We start from the raw sequence: 19,766 nt of genomic DNA, 5'->3' as shown, positions 1-19,766 counted from the left end.
TGGCAATTTTCATGTTGTTGTAATGTTTTCGTGCACTGAAAAAGATTTTGTGTACAAAGGGATTTTGCAAGCATTTAATTTTGATCCCATCTCATTGGTGGATCGGCCAGGGTAATTTTTTATAAGCTTGTCAGTTCATTGCGGCTGCTGAGTAGCGTATCACCTCATGTGAGCTTCCTGTTCAAAATCGTGCTATCTCAAAATATTTTTAAAAAATTTCCCAAATCATGATTTGGCACAAAACCGCCCTATATTAGAGTTAGATTGAAGAACTCTTCATCTCAGAATGCCTTTCATTAACTCCCTCTTATGACAAAATGCATTGAACTTATGCTAATATAGGGAGTTTTTGAAACAAATTTTGAGATAGTGCATTTTTTAATAGAATTCTAACCTACGGCATTCTTCAAACAATTTCTGAAAGTATGACCAAACCAACATAACTTTATAAATTTTAGAAATATTTAGTAGAAAATTATTTATTTCCCCAAAAACGTTTGGCATTTACAAATTTATTATCACTACTAATATACCACCAAAGATACTTTTCTACTACAATTTTCACTGAAGGAGATTGAATTATTCCCCGTTTTCCTTACTTCGTAAAATCAACCCGTCCAGATTTTTCTATTTTGGAGTGTAAAAGATCTGTCATCATTGTAGAACAAACCTCTAGTAATTGAATCATGATGTATTTCTATGATGGGATTTTAATGTGACTCAATTAATAGTTTATTTTTTTTTTTAACAATTTTCTTGAGTTGAGATAACACTTGTCTTACATAAAAGTACTTTAAAGTTATAGACTCTGCTGCGGATTTGAGATAGTTGAATAACAACCAATTAGAAACGTTTATTATGAATCTCTCCGCCTACTGGCAATACAATTTAAACAGCTCGTAGACGCCTTACAAGCCAACCTAATAAAACCGCACTGCGTTTTTTTAGCGCACGCAAACAACCGGCGTTTTTTACCCTAACCCAAATAAGCATGCGTTGCGACAATGTAAAGCATGTGTGCAAACGTCAAATCTAAATGTCACGCAGAACAAAAATTGGAAATCGAGTTAGGTTTTCACGCAGCAAATTCAATTTGAGTTGCTCTCATACAAGTTGTATGTGCATGAGACATTTTTGACAGCAAATGACTTGCGTGCGTTTATATTAGGTTGGCTTGTTAGGGCACTTTAAGCGCGATATCCACATCATAAAAAAACGCTCAAGAAAACTTTCGCATAAGCAATTTTCTTTGTTTCGGGAGCCATAACTCAAAGAAAAACAAGTAAGAACGGGACTGTCTTCGGCTGTGCCGAAGACTTCATACCTTTCATGAATGGGGCTGAACAATAATCTTATCCCGTTCGTAATCTCCGAATAATCGGATGTATAAGATAAGAAATATATAGTGAACAGATCTACATACCTTAACGATTTTTAAGATAAATATAAAATAAAAAACAGGTAGGTACTTTGTGTGAGGATGCAAAGTTTCAGGTTTTTTGTGGTCTGCGTGTAAAAACTATGACTACGAATCACGTATTTCAACAATATATGACGTAAACGTAACTATTTGGTGAAATTTGATGAATTTTGAAGCTTGTAGCCGTAAAAAGGGGGCAAAAATTAGAGTTTATATGGGGTATATAATATATATACCAACGATCTCTATGATTTTTTCAGACAATAATATATGCTATATACGTAAGGATATGGTGAAATTTGAAGCGTCTAGCTGTTAAAATGGGGAAGAAATTGCGCAAAGTTTCTTATCTGAACAATCGGTTGTATGAGATATATACTATATATACCACCGGTATCTATGATTTTCTCAGACAACAATATATGCTATATACGTAAGCATTTAGTGAAATTTGAACATATCTAAACGATTTTTAAGATAAATATAAAATAAAAAATAGGTAGGTAATCTGTGTGAGGATGCAAAGCTTCACGTTTTTTGTGGTCTGTATGTAAAAAATATGACTACGAATCACGTATTTCAAAAATATATGACGTAGACGTAACTATTTGATGAAATTTGATGAATTTTGAAGCTTCTAGCCGTAAAAAAGGGGCAAAAATGACAGTTTATATGAAGTATATAATATATATACCACCGATCTCAATGATTTTTTCAGACATCAGTATATGCTATACACGTAAGCATTTGGTGAAATTTGAAGCTTCTAGCTGTTAAAATGGGGCCGAAATCGTAAAAAAATATATATATACTTATATATATATTTATATGCTTAGGCAATGCGGACGGACAATCGATCCATTTTTGAGGGATGGGTCGGCACACTACCTCTATACCACAGCGACGTTGCTCCCAATGTGCGTCAATTATCGTGAAACAAAAAAATCGATTTTTAAACAATTTGTTACAATTTTCCACTAATATCATACATTTTTATATATTTGGCATTTAAAAAAGTGAAAAATGACAAACCAACACATTTTTTGATTGTATTTTCTTTGGTCTGGCATTTCCACAAAATTTAAGATCAAAAAACCATTATGGTCGCCGAGAAGAGAGAATGGTTTTACCTTCTTATAGTTTTATCATGATTTTTTGTATATAATTTTTCGATGTGAAAATCGCGCTTTAATAAGTAAGAATTTAATAAAACAAAAAAGTGCTATTTATATTCTACAATAATATCTAGCGGAAATACTTTCTAAAATAATTAAAGGTAAACAATTGTAGATCGTCATCGATACGAGCTGTCGTGGCGTGTGAACTACCGTATACATCCGCTAAATCGGCACACAAGCGCAGAAATATGTACATATAAACAGCAACAGTGCTTTGTTATAATAAAATTGACTGCATAGGTACTCGAAAAGGTTCATAAAACTTTAATTAAAAAATTGGAAATTTTCGTAAAGTTCTTGAAAAAAGGCAGAAAACTAGACTTTAAATAAAAAGCTCGAAATTTTCGAAAAATTTTCTCGAATTTTGAAAGCCAAAAAATACTTAAGTTCAAAAAAGTTTTACGAAAATGAGTTTGCATGGTTTCAATTCCAAATTTCCAAATGGAAAATAAAAAAAAAGAATTTTATTGACGAAAAAATTTAACACTGCTATTTTGGTGGTCGCTGCTGTACATATTAGAGATATACGCCACCGATAAACGCCGCCGCCGCCGCCGATTTTGGTCGTTTTTCGCACGCCGGCGCCGAATGTCAAAAATATTGGCGCGGCGGCGGCGGCGTCCGGCGCGGTATTATATTTTCTACTCTTTTAAGACTGTTTAGGCCATTTATTGTTCATGTCGAAAATTGGTCGGATATGGTCGAAAGTGGTATGAACGGATGCGCATAACTGCCAGTTATAAGAAACTAATTGCTAAATTTAACTCTTTCTAACTGTTCAAAAGTTATTTAAAAAAACAGGCGCTTTGGATGTCAGCTTCACATGTACTTTGCATCACCCAATTCACCAAGTTATTAAAACAAAACACTAAAAGAAAAGTTATATAATAAATTTATATGCTAACATTGCATATTTTATTTTATTTTAATGAATGAACAATGAATTCAAATAAAATGACCCAAGGCGAACATGTTTTCAAATTGTCCTCAAGTTGTTAAAAAAAGCAAGTTACCCAAAAAAGGTGCCGATTTTTTAAAAAAAATTTATATTGCGATTGGCTCAAAGAATAAGCGAAATCAGTGATGCAAAATCCTTTAGTAGGTTCTAGGAGCATAAACACTCCTTTGAAATGTTTCTTACCTCAAACTTAAGCTAAGAATATATATACGTATGAGAAGGGTTTGAAAAATACTTGGGCTTACATTCAAACATCTTTTGTTTATATGCGAAACTATACAATAGCGTCTGAAATGTTAATTTTGATTTTCACACTTCATCCTTCAACACTCAAGTCTCTCGTTTTGGCATTTCCTAAAGTTGGCGGCCCTATCCCAAACTAGTCCCTTGGAGTGAAACATGTTGATTATAGCCTATCAACCAAGTTTAAATATCACCTACACGTTACGGCTCCTTTTACAAATGTACGTAGGCACATATATTTACCAGGTGAGGCTTTGTCCTTCGCAAGAACACTCAAAGTGGTGAAGCAAAAGCTTTCCCAAAACAGTCGAACCAATGACCGTGTGTGCTAACGTAGTGGATAGTGGAACTAGTCTGAAAACTGAAGCTACGCGGTCATACATAATGAGATCTTATATCATAACGCCGGAAAACAGAAGTTTACATCTTTCAACTTAAAATCGGTCGACTTTCATCCTAAAATATCGTTGAAAGTTAACGAAGACTGTTGAAATCAATGTTTTGAACACAAACGTCTGCAAACTTTGGTCTACATTTAAAAAATTTTATCCAGGGTTGTAAAATTGTAATTATGTAGATGCGCAGAGGATTATAAGATTTTCACGATGAGTTATGCATTGACATCCACTTAGGCTGCTTATGATTTCGAAGGCGGCATCTTTGTCACTCCCTAACGTTTCAAGGTGTTTCTCTGGTGAAGTTCGGCAGCATAGCGCGACAAAAACATCCGTTAGAAATTCTTCGGAGCTACACCTAGAGCTTGTAGGAAAGTGACGCCGACGAAGGTATGCGTTCGAAGTCGCAGTCCTCTATCTTCTGTGATGGCATATGGTATGAGGATCAGGAGGCGTGGTAGCGACTGATGGTTGGGATTGTTATTGTTCGCACATGATTTAAAGAAAGAAAAGGGTAAATGTGTTTGAGAAATGAGCAAATGCACTTGAGAAATGAACAAACGTTTTCAAGAAAAAAGCACACCGGCGTGGTGTTGTGGTAGCGTGCTCGCCTATCACACCGAAGATCGAGGGTTCAACTGCCGGCGACATCGAAAATTTAGAAACAAGTTTTTTTCAATTAGAAAAAAAATTTTCCAAGCGGGGTCGCCCCTCGGCTTGAAAAGCTTCTCAGTAAAAATTCCCGCCAATTTGTAGGAAAAATTAAAAAGAGCACGATGCTAATTGGAAGAGAATCTCTTCGGAAGTATCGCGCCTTACATTTATTTTTTGTTAATTTGAGAAATGGGCAATCGGAGTATTAAGAACCCGAGCATTCTATCTAGCCTTGACAGCGAAAACAATGTCAGCTTCAAACGAAGAATAACTCTTGCCAAGAAGGGGTACTTTGGACTGAGTAGGCAATTGAAAAGTAAAGTTCTCGCTCGACGAACGAAAATCACGCCCTACAAATCGCTCATTATACCTGAGGTGCGGTTCGGAATAATGGCCGGTGTCAAGGGAAGATGGGATAAATCTTGTTCGTGATGCCAACAACGAGTATCGAAGCAGATATAATGATTATATGACCTTAGGTAGATACGATGGTAGTGCAGCGAATAAAAACCCAAAGGTTTCGCTGGATAGGTCGCGTTATGCGAATGGATGAAGAAGCTCCGGCCGCAGTTTGGAAGCTGAGGAAGATGAGACCTCCACTAACTTGTTTGACCTTAAATAAGAGTAAAAAGGGATTTGATATATATACTAATACAACATCTTCTAAATCAAAACAAAGTAACAAGGCCATTGTTGTAAAATCCAAAATAAACTTTTACACACAACCAACAAACAGTTGACCTCTGAAGTTTAAACATTTTATACTTAAGCGCTTCGGTTTCCAATTTAGCCTAGCACAATACGTGTTCACGTAGTTAGTGAGAGTATGTACGAACAGATGAAAAGTAATTTTCTTAAAATAAACAGCCGTTAATTGTTGCGTTTATTGATATCTTGCAGATTCGCTTCAGTCCATATTCTTTTTTATACTCAGCTGATCAGAGCTCACAGAGTATATTAATTTTGTTCGCATAACGGTAATCCGTAACGGCATAAACTAATCGAGATAGATATAGACTTCTATATATCAAAATGATCTGGGCGAAAAAAGAAATTCATTTAGCCATGTCCGTCCATCCGTCCGTCCGTAAACACGATAACTTGAGTAAATTTTGAGGTATCTTAATGAAATTTGGTATCTAAGTTCCTGGGCACTCATCTCATATCGCTATTTAAAATGAACTAAATCCGACTATGACCACGCCACTATTTCGATATCGAAAAAAAAAAAAAAAATTCCATAACTCTATACCAAATACGAAAAAAGGGATGAAACATGGTGATTGGGTTGGTTTTTTGACGCAAAATATAACTTTAGAAAAAACTTTGTAAAATGGGTGTGCCACCTACCATATTAAGTGAAAGAAAATGAAAAAGTTCTACGGGCGAAATCGAAAGCCCTTTGAATCAGGGCAGGAATACTGTTCGTGGTATTACATATATGTATAAATAAATTAGCGGTACCCGACAGATGATGTTCTGGGTCACCCTGGTCCACATTTTGGTCGATATCTCGAAAACGCCTTCACATATACAACTATGGGCCACTCCCATCTAACTTACTTAATTGGCGCTTAACCGTTTAAATGGTTATGGTCGTCCAACAAGGCGCGCCAGTCGCTCCTTCGTTCCGCCAACTGGCGCCAATTGGTCACACCAAAGGAGTTTAAATCGTTTTCCACCTGGTCCTTCCAACGGAATGGGGGCCGGCCTCTACCTCTGCTTCCATAGGCGGGTGCCGATAGAAACACTTTCTTGGCCGGAGCATCATCTTTCTTTCGCATAACATGGCCTAGCCAGCGCAGCCGCTGCGTTTTAATTGGCTGGACTATGTTGATGTCTGCGTATAGCTCGTACATCTCATAATTAAATCTTTTTCGGTACTCGCCATCGCCAACGCGTAGAGGTCCATAAATCTTTCGAAGAACTTTTCTCTCGAACACTTCCAAAGCCGCTTCATCTGCTGTTGTCATGGTCCATGTTTTTGCCCCATATAGCAGGACGGGTACGATAAGTGACTTGTATGACTAGTATGATTTTCGTTCGCCGAGAGAGGACTTTACTTTTCAATTGCCTACCTAGTCCAAAGTAGCATTTATTGGCAAGATTGATTCTTCGCTGGATTTCAGTGCTGATGTTGTTGCTAGTGTTGATGCTGGTTCCCAAATAAACGAAGTCTTTTACTATTTCCAAATTATGGCTGCCAACAGTGGTTGCCAAGGCGCGTATGCGCTGACTCTTTGCTCGATGACAGCAGGTACTTCGTTTTGTCCTCATTCACCATTAAACCCATCTTTACCGCTTCTTTTTCCAGTTTGGAGTAAGCAGAACTAACAGCGCGGGTGTTTAGGCCGATGATATCAATGTCATCAGCATATGCCAGTAATTGCACGTCTTTATATAATATTGTTCCAGTGCGGTTAAGTTCTGCAGCTAGTATAATTTTACCCAGCATCAAATTAAAGAAATCGCACGATAGGGGTCACCCTGTCTGAGACCTCGTTTAGTTTCGAACGGCTCGGAGAGGTCCCTCTCAATTCTGACTGAGCTGATGGTGTTGCTCAACGTCATTTTGAACAGCCGTATAAGTTTTGCGGGGAAACCAAATTCAGACATAGCGGCATATAGGCAACTCCTTTGCGGGCTGTCGAAGGCGGCTTTAAAGTCGACGAAGAGGTGATGTGTGTCGATTCTTTTTTCATGGGTTTTTTCCAAGATTTGGCGCATTGTGAAAATCTGGTCGATGGTAGATTTACCAGGTCTGAAGCCGCACTGATAAGGTCCAATCAGCCGGTTCACGGTGGGCTTCAATCTTTCACACAATACACTTGAAAGGACCTTATATGCGATATTAAGAAGGCTGATTCCACGATAGTTGGTGCATTTTGCAGTATCCCCCTTCTTGTGGACTGGGCAAAGAACACTTAGATTCCAATCGTCGGGCATGCACTCGTCCGCCCATATTTTGCTAAGAAGCTGTTGCATGCGGCTTACCAACTCCTCGCCGCCGTACTTGAATAGCTCCTCAGGCAATCCATCAGCGCCCACGGCCTTGTTGTTTTTCAATCTGGTTATTGCTATTCTAAATTCGTCATAATCGGGCGGGGGACATATAGTCCATCATCATCGATTGCGGGATCGGATTCCTCATCTCTGCGCGGTGAATCGCTACTTCCATTTAGGAGAGCAGAGAAGTGTTCCCTCCATAATCTAAGCACTCTCTGGACATCAGTTACAAGGTCGCCGTTTTCGTTCCTACAGGAGTTTGCCCCGGTCTTAAAACCTTCCGTTTTCGTACGTTATTCCTGATGGCAGCAGCTCAAGCTCCTCGCACTCACGCCTTTCTGCTTCTTCTTTTTTCTACCTGAAAAGGCGTCTCGCTTCCCTTTTCAACTCACGCTTTTAACGTAGCCCTGTAGGCAGCGTCTTTTCTTTCGGTTGCAACGCGGCATTCTTCATCGTACCAGTTGTTTTTTCGTGGCCGCCGGTAACCAATTTTTTACTCGGCGGCAGTACGAAGTGCTTTGGAGATATGCTCCCACTGCTCCTGTATTCCTTTAGGATGAGTTGTGCTCTCAGAGAGCAGGTGTGAGAGTCGAGTCGCGAAATCATTGGCAGCCTGTTGTGATTGAAGCTTTTCGACGTCTAGCTTTCCTTGTTTTTTGTTCCTTGGTTTTAGCCGCGCTGAGGCGGGTGCGTATTTTGGCTGCAACGAGATAATGGTCCGAGTCGATTTTAGGTCCTCGGATCGTGCGCACATCTAAAACACTGGAGGCATGCCGCCCGTATATCACAACGTGATCGATCTGATTGCGAGTATTTCGATCAGAAGACAGCCATGTAGCTTGATGTATCTTTTTATGCATGAACCTCGTGCAGGATATGACCATGTTTCGAGCACCGGCAAAGTCAATCAGCCTCAGTCCGTTGGGAGAAGTTTCATTGTGTAGGCTGAACTTTCCGACTGTAGGGCCAAAATGACCTTCTTTGCCCACCCTGGCGTTAAAGTCGCCAAGCACGAATTTTATATCATGACGGGGGCAGCGCTCGTATGTGCGTTCTAATTGTTCATTAAAAGTGTCTTTCACCTCATCGTCTTTCTCCTCTGTCGGCGCATGGGCGCAGATGAATGATATATTAAAAAAATTTTGCTTTTATTCGGATAGCGGAGAGACGCTCGTCCATAGGCCTGAACGCCAGAAGTTGGCGACGAAGTCACTCTACCACTACGAATCCGACGCCGAAACTGCGCTTATTCGTATGGCCACTCCAGTAGATGTCACAATTTTTGATCTTCTTTCTTCCTTGCTTCGTCCAACGCATTTCTTGGATAGCGGTGGTGTCAGATTTTGCTTTGACGCGGACATCAACCAGCCGGGCATCTGCACCAATCCCATTCAGGGAGCGGACGTTCCAGGTGCATGCCCTCAATGCATTGTCCTTCAAACGTTTGCCATGATCGTCATCAATAGAGAGTGCAACAACTAAGGGACACTCCCTTTTAAAACCCTCATTAATATCTTTAATTTGATACCCATATTGTATAAACACTTATAGAGTCACCCCTGGTCCACCTTTATGGCGATATCTCGAAGAGGCGTCCACTTATAGAACTAAGGCCCACTCCCTTGTAAAATTTGTATTTATTTATTTATTTATTTAGTCTAGTAACAAATGTTTATTACAGACACTAATGACTAAATTACAGAGACCAGCTTATATTAAGCTATGGAGAACACTAGCAAAAAGAATTTATATTATTACATATTAAGTGATTTTTTAGTTTTAGTTGAAAAGCGTATTTTGAGTCGGAGAAATCAATATCCAAAACACTTGAGAAGCAATTAATTTCTGATAGGGCTCTGTTAATAGGCGCTTTTGAGTTATAAACAGTTCTACTCAGCCCTATGAAAAAGATTTCAAAGTGGCGGAGGTTTCTACAGGGAGTATTTAAGCATAGTCTTTCAAGAAGCAGCGCGCAGTCAATTTTGCCCGTGAAAAGATCGAAAATGAACAACGAGGCCAAAAGAATTCTGAAACTGTTTAGGGATAGTAAGGATATTAGTTGGCATCGAGACTCATAAGACGGGATCAGTTCAGAGAAACGTAATGAAAAAAAACGCGAAGCGCATAAAGATTTTTTGGACCCGCTCCAGGCGGTTGATGTGAACTGCGTGGTAGGGCCGCCAAATGAAAGCCGCATACTCAAGTTTGGACCGCACAAAGGACGTATATAAAACTTTGAGTGTGTAGGGGTCAGAGAAGTTTGCGGAATGGCGTCTGACAAAAGCAAGCATTGAAAGCGCCTTAGAAATTGTGAAGCTGACGTGAGTGTTAAAATTAAACTTTGAGTCGAAGTATACCCCCAAGTCTTTAACTTCAAGAGTCGTACGAAGAAAGGTTTCTGCAATATGATAGGAGGTATGAAGTGGCCTCAGCAGTTTACCGTACGTCACAGTGTGGCACTTACTTATATTAAGGAAAAGACGGTTCTTAACACACCAGATATAAAGCTTATTAATCTCAGATTGAAGAACAACGACATCATTAAAATACTCATTAACACCTTTCATTTGACACCGATATCATACAAAAACATTATAGAGTCACCCCTGGTCAACCTTTATGGCGATATCTCGAAAACGTGTCCACCTATAGAACTATGGCCCACTCCCTTCTAAAATACTCTTTAATACCTTCCGTTTGATACCCATGTCATACAAACACATTCCAGGGTTACCCTAGGTTCATTTTCCTACATGGTCATTTTCCCTTATTTTGTCTCCCATGCTCTCTGTTGAGTATGTAATGTTCGGTTACACCCGAACTTAGCCTTCTTTACTTGTTTTATATACCGTTAGAGGAATTTTTAAAAACAATATACATTACATCATCGCGTTTCTCAAATTTTCGTTTTATGGAGTTAATCGATGTGTGCACTGAGCGGCTCATATGTAAATTATGTCAACATTCAACTCCATTAATGATATGGTGCAACAAAATACAAAAATAAAAGAAAATTTCAAAATGGGCGTGGCTCCGCCCTTTTTCATTTAATTTGTCTAGAATACTTTTAATGCCATAAGTCGAACAACAATTTACCAATCCTTGTGAAAGCTGGTAAGGGCATAGCTTCTATGCCGCTTACTGTTTTTTGTGAAAATGGGCGAAATCGGTTGAAGCCACGCCGAGTTTTTTTACACAGTCGACCGTCTGTCCTTCCTCTTGGCCGTTAACACGATAACTTGAGCAAAAATCCATATATATTTACTAAACTTAGTCCACGTACTTATTTGAACTCACGTTATCTTGATATTAAAAATGGGCGAAATCCGAATATGACCACGCCCCCTTTTTCGATATCGAAAATTTCGAAAAATGAAAAAAATGCCATAATTCTATACCAGATACGAAAAAAGGGATGAAACATGGTGATTGGATTGTTTTTTTTATTTTTTTATTGAACTATGGCCCACTTCCTTCTAAAATACTCTTTAATACCTTTAATTTGATACCCACGTCATATAAACAGGGTTACCCTTGGTTAATTTTTCTACATGGTGATTTTCCCATATTTTGTCTCCAAAGCTCTCAGCTGACTATGTAATGTTCGGGTACACCCGAACTTAGCTTTCCTTACTTGTTATTATTATAGCTTGCAACATACATACATAAATACATATGTATATAACTTTTGGTATAGCATTTTATCACGATTTATTGAATTCCCATTCTACATATATGGAGAGTTGTATATATCTACGAGCATACTTGTATTAATTATTTTATATTCTGTTTTTGACGTTGTTATAAGTATCTGCTTAATAATATGCACACTGAATGACACATCTTTATGTATGTAGTCTTTGAAATGAGCTTACCATTAGCCCCACACCACATATGAAAACCAACTCGCTAACGTATATTGACCATCGCGAGAAAGTCAAACGCCGGGTAGTTACATTAGGGTCTGTCATCTTGAGGTGATTCTCTTTTTCGAATCCTACTAATTAATCTAGTAATATGCCAAATGTGGACCCGGGTAGTCCTAGGCTGTGTTTATGCAGGAAAGATGTTAATAAGGTCTTCAATAACGAGTTTTCAAGTCGTTATCTCAATCTGTTTCGTAGGTATAGAAGAAATATGGACCAATGTGGGAAAACCTAAAATGTTTGATATGTAAACATTTTTGTTCACGGTATGGGGTATTCTAAATGTAAGCGTAAGCTTTCTAAATGGTATGCTATAGGGGAGATATATGTATGCAGACTGTAAATGCAAGCCTAGTGTGTCGTGTCATAGTGTTTGTGGTTCAACTCCTTCGAAACGGCTCGACCGATTCTCATAAAATTTCGTGAGCATATTGCGTAAATCCGAGAATCGGACAATATCTTTTTTTCATACCCTAAATGGTGAGGGTGATCTACCCGTTAACCTTTTTTTTAAGAAACCATTTTTGTTCAGCTTGAGACTGCGACTGGAACTGGGACTAAGAATAAGGGATGGAGCAGAATAAGAAGAACTAGAAGGAAGTAAAAAGAGGAGAGGAGAAAGAGATTGAGTTAGACGAAGATAGAGAGATAGGGATAGATGATGTTATGCAGATAGACCAAAGTTAGGACATAACAACGCCTGCCGGGTCTGCTAGTCTTTCTATATTATTTGATTAGATTTACATGAAATATAAATATATGAAAGAAAATTAAATTGAGTTAATGAAAATTAAATTGTATTAAATTATATTAATTATGTGGGGACATGTGAGAAAAATTAAATTAAATTAAATTATGATAAATTAAATTAAATTATGATAAATTAAATTAAATTATGATAAATTAAATTAAATTATGATAAATTAAATTAAATCGATTTTCAACCGACGAGTTATACGTTTGTTATCGAAAACTTTCTTATAGAAGTGTTATCGAAAAGTTGTCGATTCGTTATCAAAAAGTTATCGATTACTTGCCGAAAAGTTATTGATTTGTTATCGGAGTATTACCAATTTGTTATCGGCGTGTCATATAAAAGTTATCAATTATTTTATGAAAAATGTATTGATTTTAAAAGTTATCGATTTCTGAACAGAGTGTTACCAATTTGTTATGAACTTCTTAACGACGATTCATCTGTTTGTTAAGAAGCAGGTACCCATACAACTTCAATATAAAATCGATGACAAATGTGTAACCTTTTAATGACAAACCAATAAGAAGACGAGGACAAGCTGATAACAAATCGATAGCAAGCTGATAACAAACTATAACAATTCGCTACCAGTAATAAACCGATTGTAAAACATTGTCGGGTGTTATAGATAAGAAGCCGACGAAGATGTTCTAAAAAAGCGCGAAAGTGTTTCTGGTAATGTTATATTTAGTTACAACTTCAACCTATGGGTAAGCCTAACTTAAAAATATTAGTTTCCTACGTACACCTGAATGTTTACACATCGAACTTCACAAGTAGTTGGTACTCACTGCTATTTTCATGCAATATGTGTATCATGCCTAATTTTTAGTCGAGAGCTGGCTTTTAAGCCCGTAAGAAGTGAGTGAGAGGATTGGGAAGAAGGAAACAGAGAATCACTGAGAAAGTGGGAAGCTGTTTCATTCTTAAATTCTGCTGATACCTGGAGGCTACCTCTTCAGTCTCAGTGAAAGCTGATTTTGAAGAAATGTGGACTGTATCCAAAGTTTTCGATAGTCTAAATGCCGCCTACTACTCGATAAAATTATTTGAAAGCAATAACATCCAATTTTATTGCCAACTTGTATGCTCTATAAATATCAGCTAAAAACAAATTTTCGTCTACATTAAGTTACTCATTGCGCTGATATCAAAAGCGAAATGATCTCTAATTGTTGGCGAATATTGTTCCATTAACGCCGGAAAACAATTACAATAAAAACATGATACATATATACGAACATTAGCGTGATCCCTATAAATAAAAAAAACACCGATTTTTTCCAGTCTCAACCGTCTACCACGGTAATACCTAACTTTCGATGTTACAAGTACTTCTGAACTTCCCAATTCAATACCTTCTTCGTAAAATTATCGTTATGAAAGTAAAAAAAAAAAAGATTCACATCGGAAATAAAAAATCAATTCACACACAGGTCAAGGGTTCTGTTGTAATTGACGGGCCTAATTTTAATGAACAGTCAATTTCTTAAAATTTCTAACCAGTCCCCTTGTACTATCGGGCAGCATTAAGAACTATATTGTCCAGCATATGAAGTCGTGGTCGACCCTAGTTGGTTAGGAAAAGGGGTTATGTTGATATGGCGGAACGATATCCCTACCTTGAGTTGGCTAATGACAGTGGTTCCGAACCTACAAACAGCGTCTGAACTCGAATATATATCCACAAAGTATTGGAAAGTACTTCGCGAATGTTGTCGTTGTTGTGTCGCGATAAGAACACTCTCCGAAGGCTTTTGGGAGTGCTATCAAAGTTGATGGTCCTTTGGCGGATGCAGAACCGGTATGTTCCAGTAACAAGCACCATTAACGTACTCGCCCCACCATCTCGGGAACGATTTAGTATGACTACATGAAACCCGGGTAGGTGAGGTTGACAATTTGGTTGTAGAAGCTATATATTGCTGGTAACCCCTTGAAAGAGGTTGCGCTACACAACCCCTTGAATCAATTTGGTATTTTAGTCGCCTCTTACGGCAGGCATACCTGGCACGGGTATATATATTCTTAGCCCCCTGTTGTTGTTGTTGTAGCAATGCTCGCCCCACCTAATAGCCGCGACCGATCACAAATTGTCATCAATATCCTCTAACGGGAGTCCAAGGAAACTTGCCGTTTCAACAGGGGTGGACCATAAGGAAATGGGTGTTAGAGGCGTTGGTTCCACATTACAATTAAAGAGATGGTTGGTGTCATGTGGGGACACATTGCAAGCGGGGCATACATTTTGTATGTCGGGGTTGATTCTGGATAGGTAAGAGTTTAACCTGTTACAGTATCCAGAACGAAGTTGAGCAAGAGTGACACGCGTTTCCCTGGGGAGTATGCGTTCCTCTTCTGCGAGTTCTGGATATTTTTCTTCAAGTACTGGATTCACCGGGCAATTCCCGACATAAAGGTCCGACGCCTGTCTATGGAGTTCACCAAGGACCTGCTTGTGTTTTTTCGCTTCATACGGCTGGGTTCTCAGGTGCCGTATTTCCTCAAAATGCTCACGGAGATGACTCCTTAGGCCCCTAGGCGGTGCTGGTTCGTCAATCAGATGTCTGTTGGGATGCCCAGGTTTCTGGGTATTCAACAGAAACTGTTTGGTCAGCATCTCATTTCTCTCCCTGATTGGGAGTATTCTCGCCTCATTATGCAGATGGTGTTCTGGGGACATAAGAAGACAGCCCGTGGCAATTCTGAGAGCAGTATTTTGGCAGGCCTGTAGTTTCTTCCAGTGGGTGGTTTTTAAGCTTGGCGACCTTATGGGTGACGCGTAGCACGTAATCGGCTGGCTAATTGCTTTGTATGTGATCAAGAGCGTTTCTTTATCTTTTCCCCAGGTACTGCCAGCAAGGGATTTGAGGATTTTATTACGGCTCTGAATTCTTGGAACAATTGCGGTTGCGTGCGCACCAAAATGTAGATCCTGATCAAACGTCACACCCAAGATTTTTGGGTGTAGGACAGTCGGGGGCGTCCATGTTGTAAATAAGGTCGCGGAAGATTTAGTCGGTGACAATGCCAGGTTTCGCGAGGCGAAGAAACTGGAGAGATCAGGGAGATAGCCGTTTATTTTATTGCATAGCTCATCGATCTCTGGGCCTGGGCCTGTGGCCATTATTGTGCAGTCATCGGCGTAGGAAACGATTGTGACTCCTTCCGGTGGTGAAGGTAGCTTAGATATGTAGAAATTAAACAAAAGCGGGGATAGGACACCACCCTGTGGCACCCCTTGTTTAATTCTCCTTTGTTTTGATGTTTCGTTTCTGAATTGCACCGATGCCTGCCGACCACCCAGATAATTTGCGGTCCACCTTTTAAGACATGGGGGAAGGGTAGACCCTTCCAGGTCTTGCAGTAACGAGCCATGGTTGACCGTATCAAAAGCTTTTGATAGGTCTAACGCTACGAGTACTGTTCTATGGTGGGGATATTGATTCAAACCGCAATTTATCTGGGTGCTAATGAAATTTAGCGCGGAGGTAGTGCTATGGAGTTTTCTGAAGCCATGCTGATGAGGGGCTAGCTGCAAATGTGCTTGAAATAAGGGAGCAAAATGGCTTCAAGCGTCTTTGCCACTGGCGATAGGAGAGATATCGGACGATATGACTCACCTACGTTAGCTGGTTTCCCAGGCTTTAGTAGCGGGACCACCTTGGCCATTTTCCATTTCTCGGGTATGACAAAGGTGGAAAGAGACAGGTTGAAGACATGCGCTAAATATTTGAAACCCTCTTTCCCTAGGTTTTTAAGCATCGGCATGGCTATGCCGTCTGGGCCCACTGATTTGGATGGTTTAAGGACTTTACGGTGGACCAAAGTTTACCTACACCGGTAGAGAGGTTACAACCTCTTAGGTGCTCTTCCCATTTCGCCCGCTTGTGTTCGTCCACAAGCAATCTGATGCGTTGGTTTATATCCCTTATTTGGGGGTCGCCTGGATCAAGCTGTCTTATAAGGTCGCGTTCCCTCGCTAAGCTCGCGGCCTCCGCCGGGAAGTGGGGCCGGATTTCGGGAATTCTCCCGGCGGGAATGAAATGTGCCGAGGCGGATTCAATGACCTTACGGAAGGCACGCTCCCCTTGGCGGGCATCAGTCGGGATAGGGAGGGCAGCAAAGCTGCTGTCTGTTGCAGATTTATATTCTTCCCACTTTCCTTTTTTGAAGTTTATGAAAGTGCGTTTTTCCGTGACGATGAAGTCGGCGGTACGCTCGAACGAAATAAGTATGGGCAGGTGGTCGGATGCCAATGTTACCATCGGCTGCCAGTTGACGCAGTTTACGAGTTCTGCGCTCACTATTGAGATATCTGGAGAGCTATGACAGCTTCCAACCATACGTGTGGGGGCGTCTCCGTGTATTGTGCAGAACGTCGTTTCGTCTATTTGATCCGCCAACATCTCACCCCTACTGTCCGCCCGCAAGTTTGAATGCCATAGGTCGTGATGGGCATTGAAATCGCCTAAGATAATGCGATTGTTGCCAGTGAGTATGGCCTCGATATTAAGGCGGTATCCACTGGGGCAACAGGTGACAGGAGGGATGTAGATGTTGATGATTTCTAGGTTTGCATCGCCTGACCGGACAGATAGGCCTTGACGTTCTAAGACATTGTCCCTGCGGTCGATGCCAGGATCAAATATATAATATTGCACAGAGTGGTGTATAATAAACGCGAGGCCGCCTCCATTTCCGCTCTCGCGGTCTTTCCTGTGAACATTATAACCAGAGCAGGTCTGCAATGCAGATCTTGCTGTGAGTTTAGTCTCTTGAATCGCAGCAATGCGGATGTTGTGCCGCTTCATGAAATCGACTATCTCCGTAATCTTCCCAGTTAGTCCATTACAGTTGAACTGCAGAATTCTGAAGTGCATGAGGGGTGACGCCGCCACTCTAGGGGTAAGTGACGGGTGACTACGCCTAGGTTGTGGAAGGCCAGGACGCAATTGCTGTTGTGGCCTTGGGACTGGGCGCCCTTGGGCAAGCATTGGGGTACCCGGATGATTTGGGTTTGCGACCTGGCAACATGGCGCGATGAAACCCGTCGAGGGGTTGCCGTCGCGGAGACCAGAACATCTAGGAAAGTGGCACCACCCAAGGCAGGAGCTGCATTGAGCGGATGTCGCAAACCTATATATTCTGTGCTGGCAGACGGTGCAAACGGAGGCAGGGACTAAGAGTCTGTTTCCCTGACCTGCACGATTGCTGCCCGAAAAGAGGGGGGAGAAGAAGACGGGGGCAGGGGCTGATGCTCAGCATTGCTACCAGCTCTACTACGAAGGTAGTAGTTATGAGTGGTATCAGCTGTTTGAGTTGTTGGTGCCGTGGGGCGCGAGCATCAGCGGGTACTTGTTGTGGCTTGCTGAGCAGCGAAGCTGCTGGAAGGTAGTGGGGATACGCTTAGGCGTAGACTACGGGACGCCCTTGGGCGTGAGCAGCAAGGAGCCACAAAAGATTTATAAAAGTTACGTGGACGTCGGGTTTTGATATCAAGCCCAGAACAACCTGTCCGATGTAACCATCCCTTGCACGAGACACACTGAACAGAGTATGACCGTCCTAAAAAGATTCTTTTCTGGCAAATGCAGCAAAACCATTTCTCAGGACCGGGGTCAGGAGGCGGACCCGGATTGGGTTCGATACCTTCCCGGAGTAAGAGAATATGTAGCAGTCCTGCTGCAAGGAGCTGCTGGGAGGATGACAATTCGCGGGGGTGTACTTCGAATATCTCAGTCTGCGGTGGAGAGTCAGTACGAAACCCTCCAAATAAGGCACTCGGCGGAAGTAGGCACTATTTATTTGCGCCTCAGGAAGAGAAGTCCCAGGAAAACTCGCATAACATGCAAAAAAGAAGCAAAGTAGACAGGGCCTGCGAGAGCCCAAACTAAAAGTAACAAGAAAACGTAGAATTGCTCACGAAGCTGTTAAAACAGTTAGTTGAGCTTTTTGTCTCACAATGCACCTGAGGTTAAGGGGTCATAAGAAGACATTGGCAGTTCTGAGTGCAGTAATTTCACGGACCTGCAGCCTTAATGTGTGCTTTTTAGCAACTGGAGACCGATTGCTTTGTAAGTTGTTGGAAGCGGTTATCTTTTCCCCAAATGCTGCCGGCAAGCGACTTGTGGATTTTGTTGCGGCTTTGTAGGTAAGAGTGTTATCGAACGTTACCGCTAAGATCTTTGGATGACAGCTATCGACGTAAACGTCCAACTGCTGAACCGCGGGAAACCAACCTATCAAGGAGAGTTATATCATCTGATATCTGTTCTGTCCATGATAGTTGATACACTTAAAATTGTTCTTCGGTAAGTCAATGATGGCGGCCACCGTAGTGTGATGGTAGCGTGCTCCGCTCACCACACCATATGCCCTGGGTTCACACCCCGGGCAAAGCAACATCAAAATTTTAGAAATATGGTTTTGCAATTAGAAGAAAATTTTTCTAAGCTGTGTCGCCCCTTGGCAGTGTTTGGCAAGCGCTCCGGGTGTATTTCTGTCATGAAAAGCTCTCAGTGAAAACTCATCTGCCTTGCAGATGCCGTTCGGAGCCGGCATAAAACATGTAGGGCCCGTCCGGCCAATTTGTAGGGAAAATCAAGAGGAGCACGACGCAAATTGGAAGAGAAGCTCGGCCTTAGATATCTTCGGATGTTATCGTGCATTACATTTACCTTTTATTTTTTTTAAGTTAATGATCAACACAGCTTTCGTAAAATGTTTATCGTCACCAACATGCTAATATTGGAGCCCCGGTAGGAAATGTTAAATTTTTTATGGCAATCTAATGTATGCACGTATGTATATACATTCATGCGTGTACGTACTAATAACAATAATCCCTACATAAATTATGCATATTTATACAATTGTACTCACTTGCTTTTAAATTAGTCAACGATGGTATATTTCAAAATTCCTGTTGCCTGCTTCACCAGAGCAGAGACCAGAGCAAAGAGGATAAATATAATAAGAGGCGTCATTCGCTGATTTGAAAAATTTATGTTTATCTTCTAGTTGTAACAATATTTTCTCGATGGATTCTATGACTGGGTCGGCGATTCTTCTTTGTGTCTGTCCGCTGTTTGCTTGAGAAACGCGGCGAAAATAAAAATCTCTTTGAGTGCGTTTTGAGTTATTTGGCCAAAGTGTATGAAAGGGCCACGAACACTACAGTTTGCAAAAATTATATTTTTATCCTTTTCTATAAGAAGTGGAGTGAA

The 19,766-nt window shown here is 40.6% G+C and overlaps 1 protein-coding gene across 3 annotated transcripts in view; it reads right to left on the bottom strand.

Annotated features, from left to right (window-relative positions):
* Window positions 1-19,499, bottom strand: part of Shc (SHC-adaptor protein) — a 99,087-nt gene extending 79,588 nt beyond the window's left edge. For all 3 annotated transcript variants that reach the window (XR_010950553.1, XR_010950554.1, XM_067771368.1), the window contains exon 1: window positions 19,423-19,499. The gene's annotated coding sequence lies outside the window, so the exon portion shown is untranslated. The remainder of the gene's footprint in view (window positions 1-19,422) is intronic.
* Window positions 19,500-19,766: the final 267 nt, after the last annotated feature.

The sequence above is a fragment of the Eurosta solidaginis genome, chromosome 3 (genome assembly GCF_040869045.1).
Source record: "Eurosta solidaginis isolate ZX-2024a chromosome 3, ASM4086904v1, whole genome shotgun sequence".
NCBI classification, from domain to species: Eukaryota; Metazoa; Arthropoda; class Insecta; order Diptera; family Tephritidae; genus Eurosta; species Eurosta solidaginis.
This window is presented reverse-complemented; position numbering and strand designations above follow the sequence as displayed.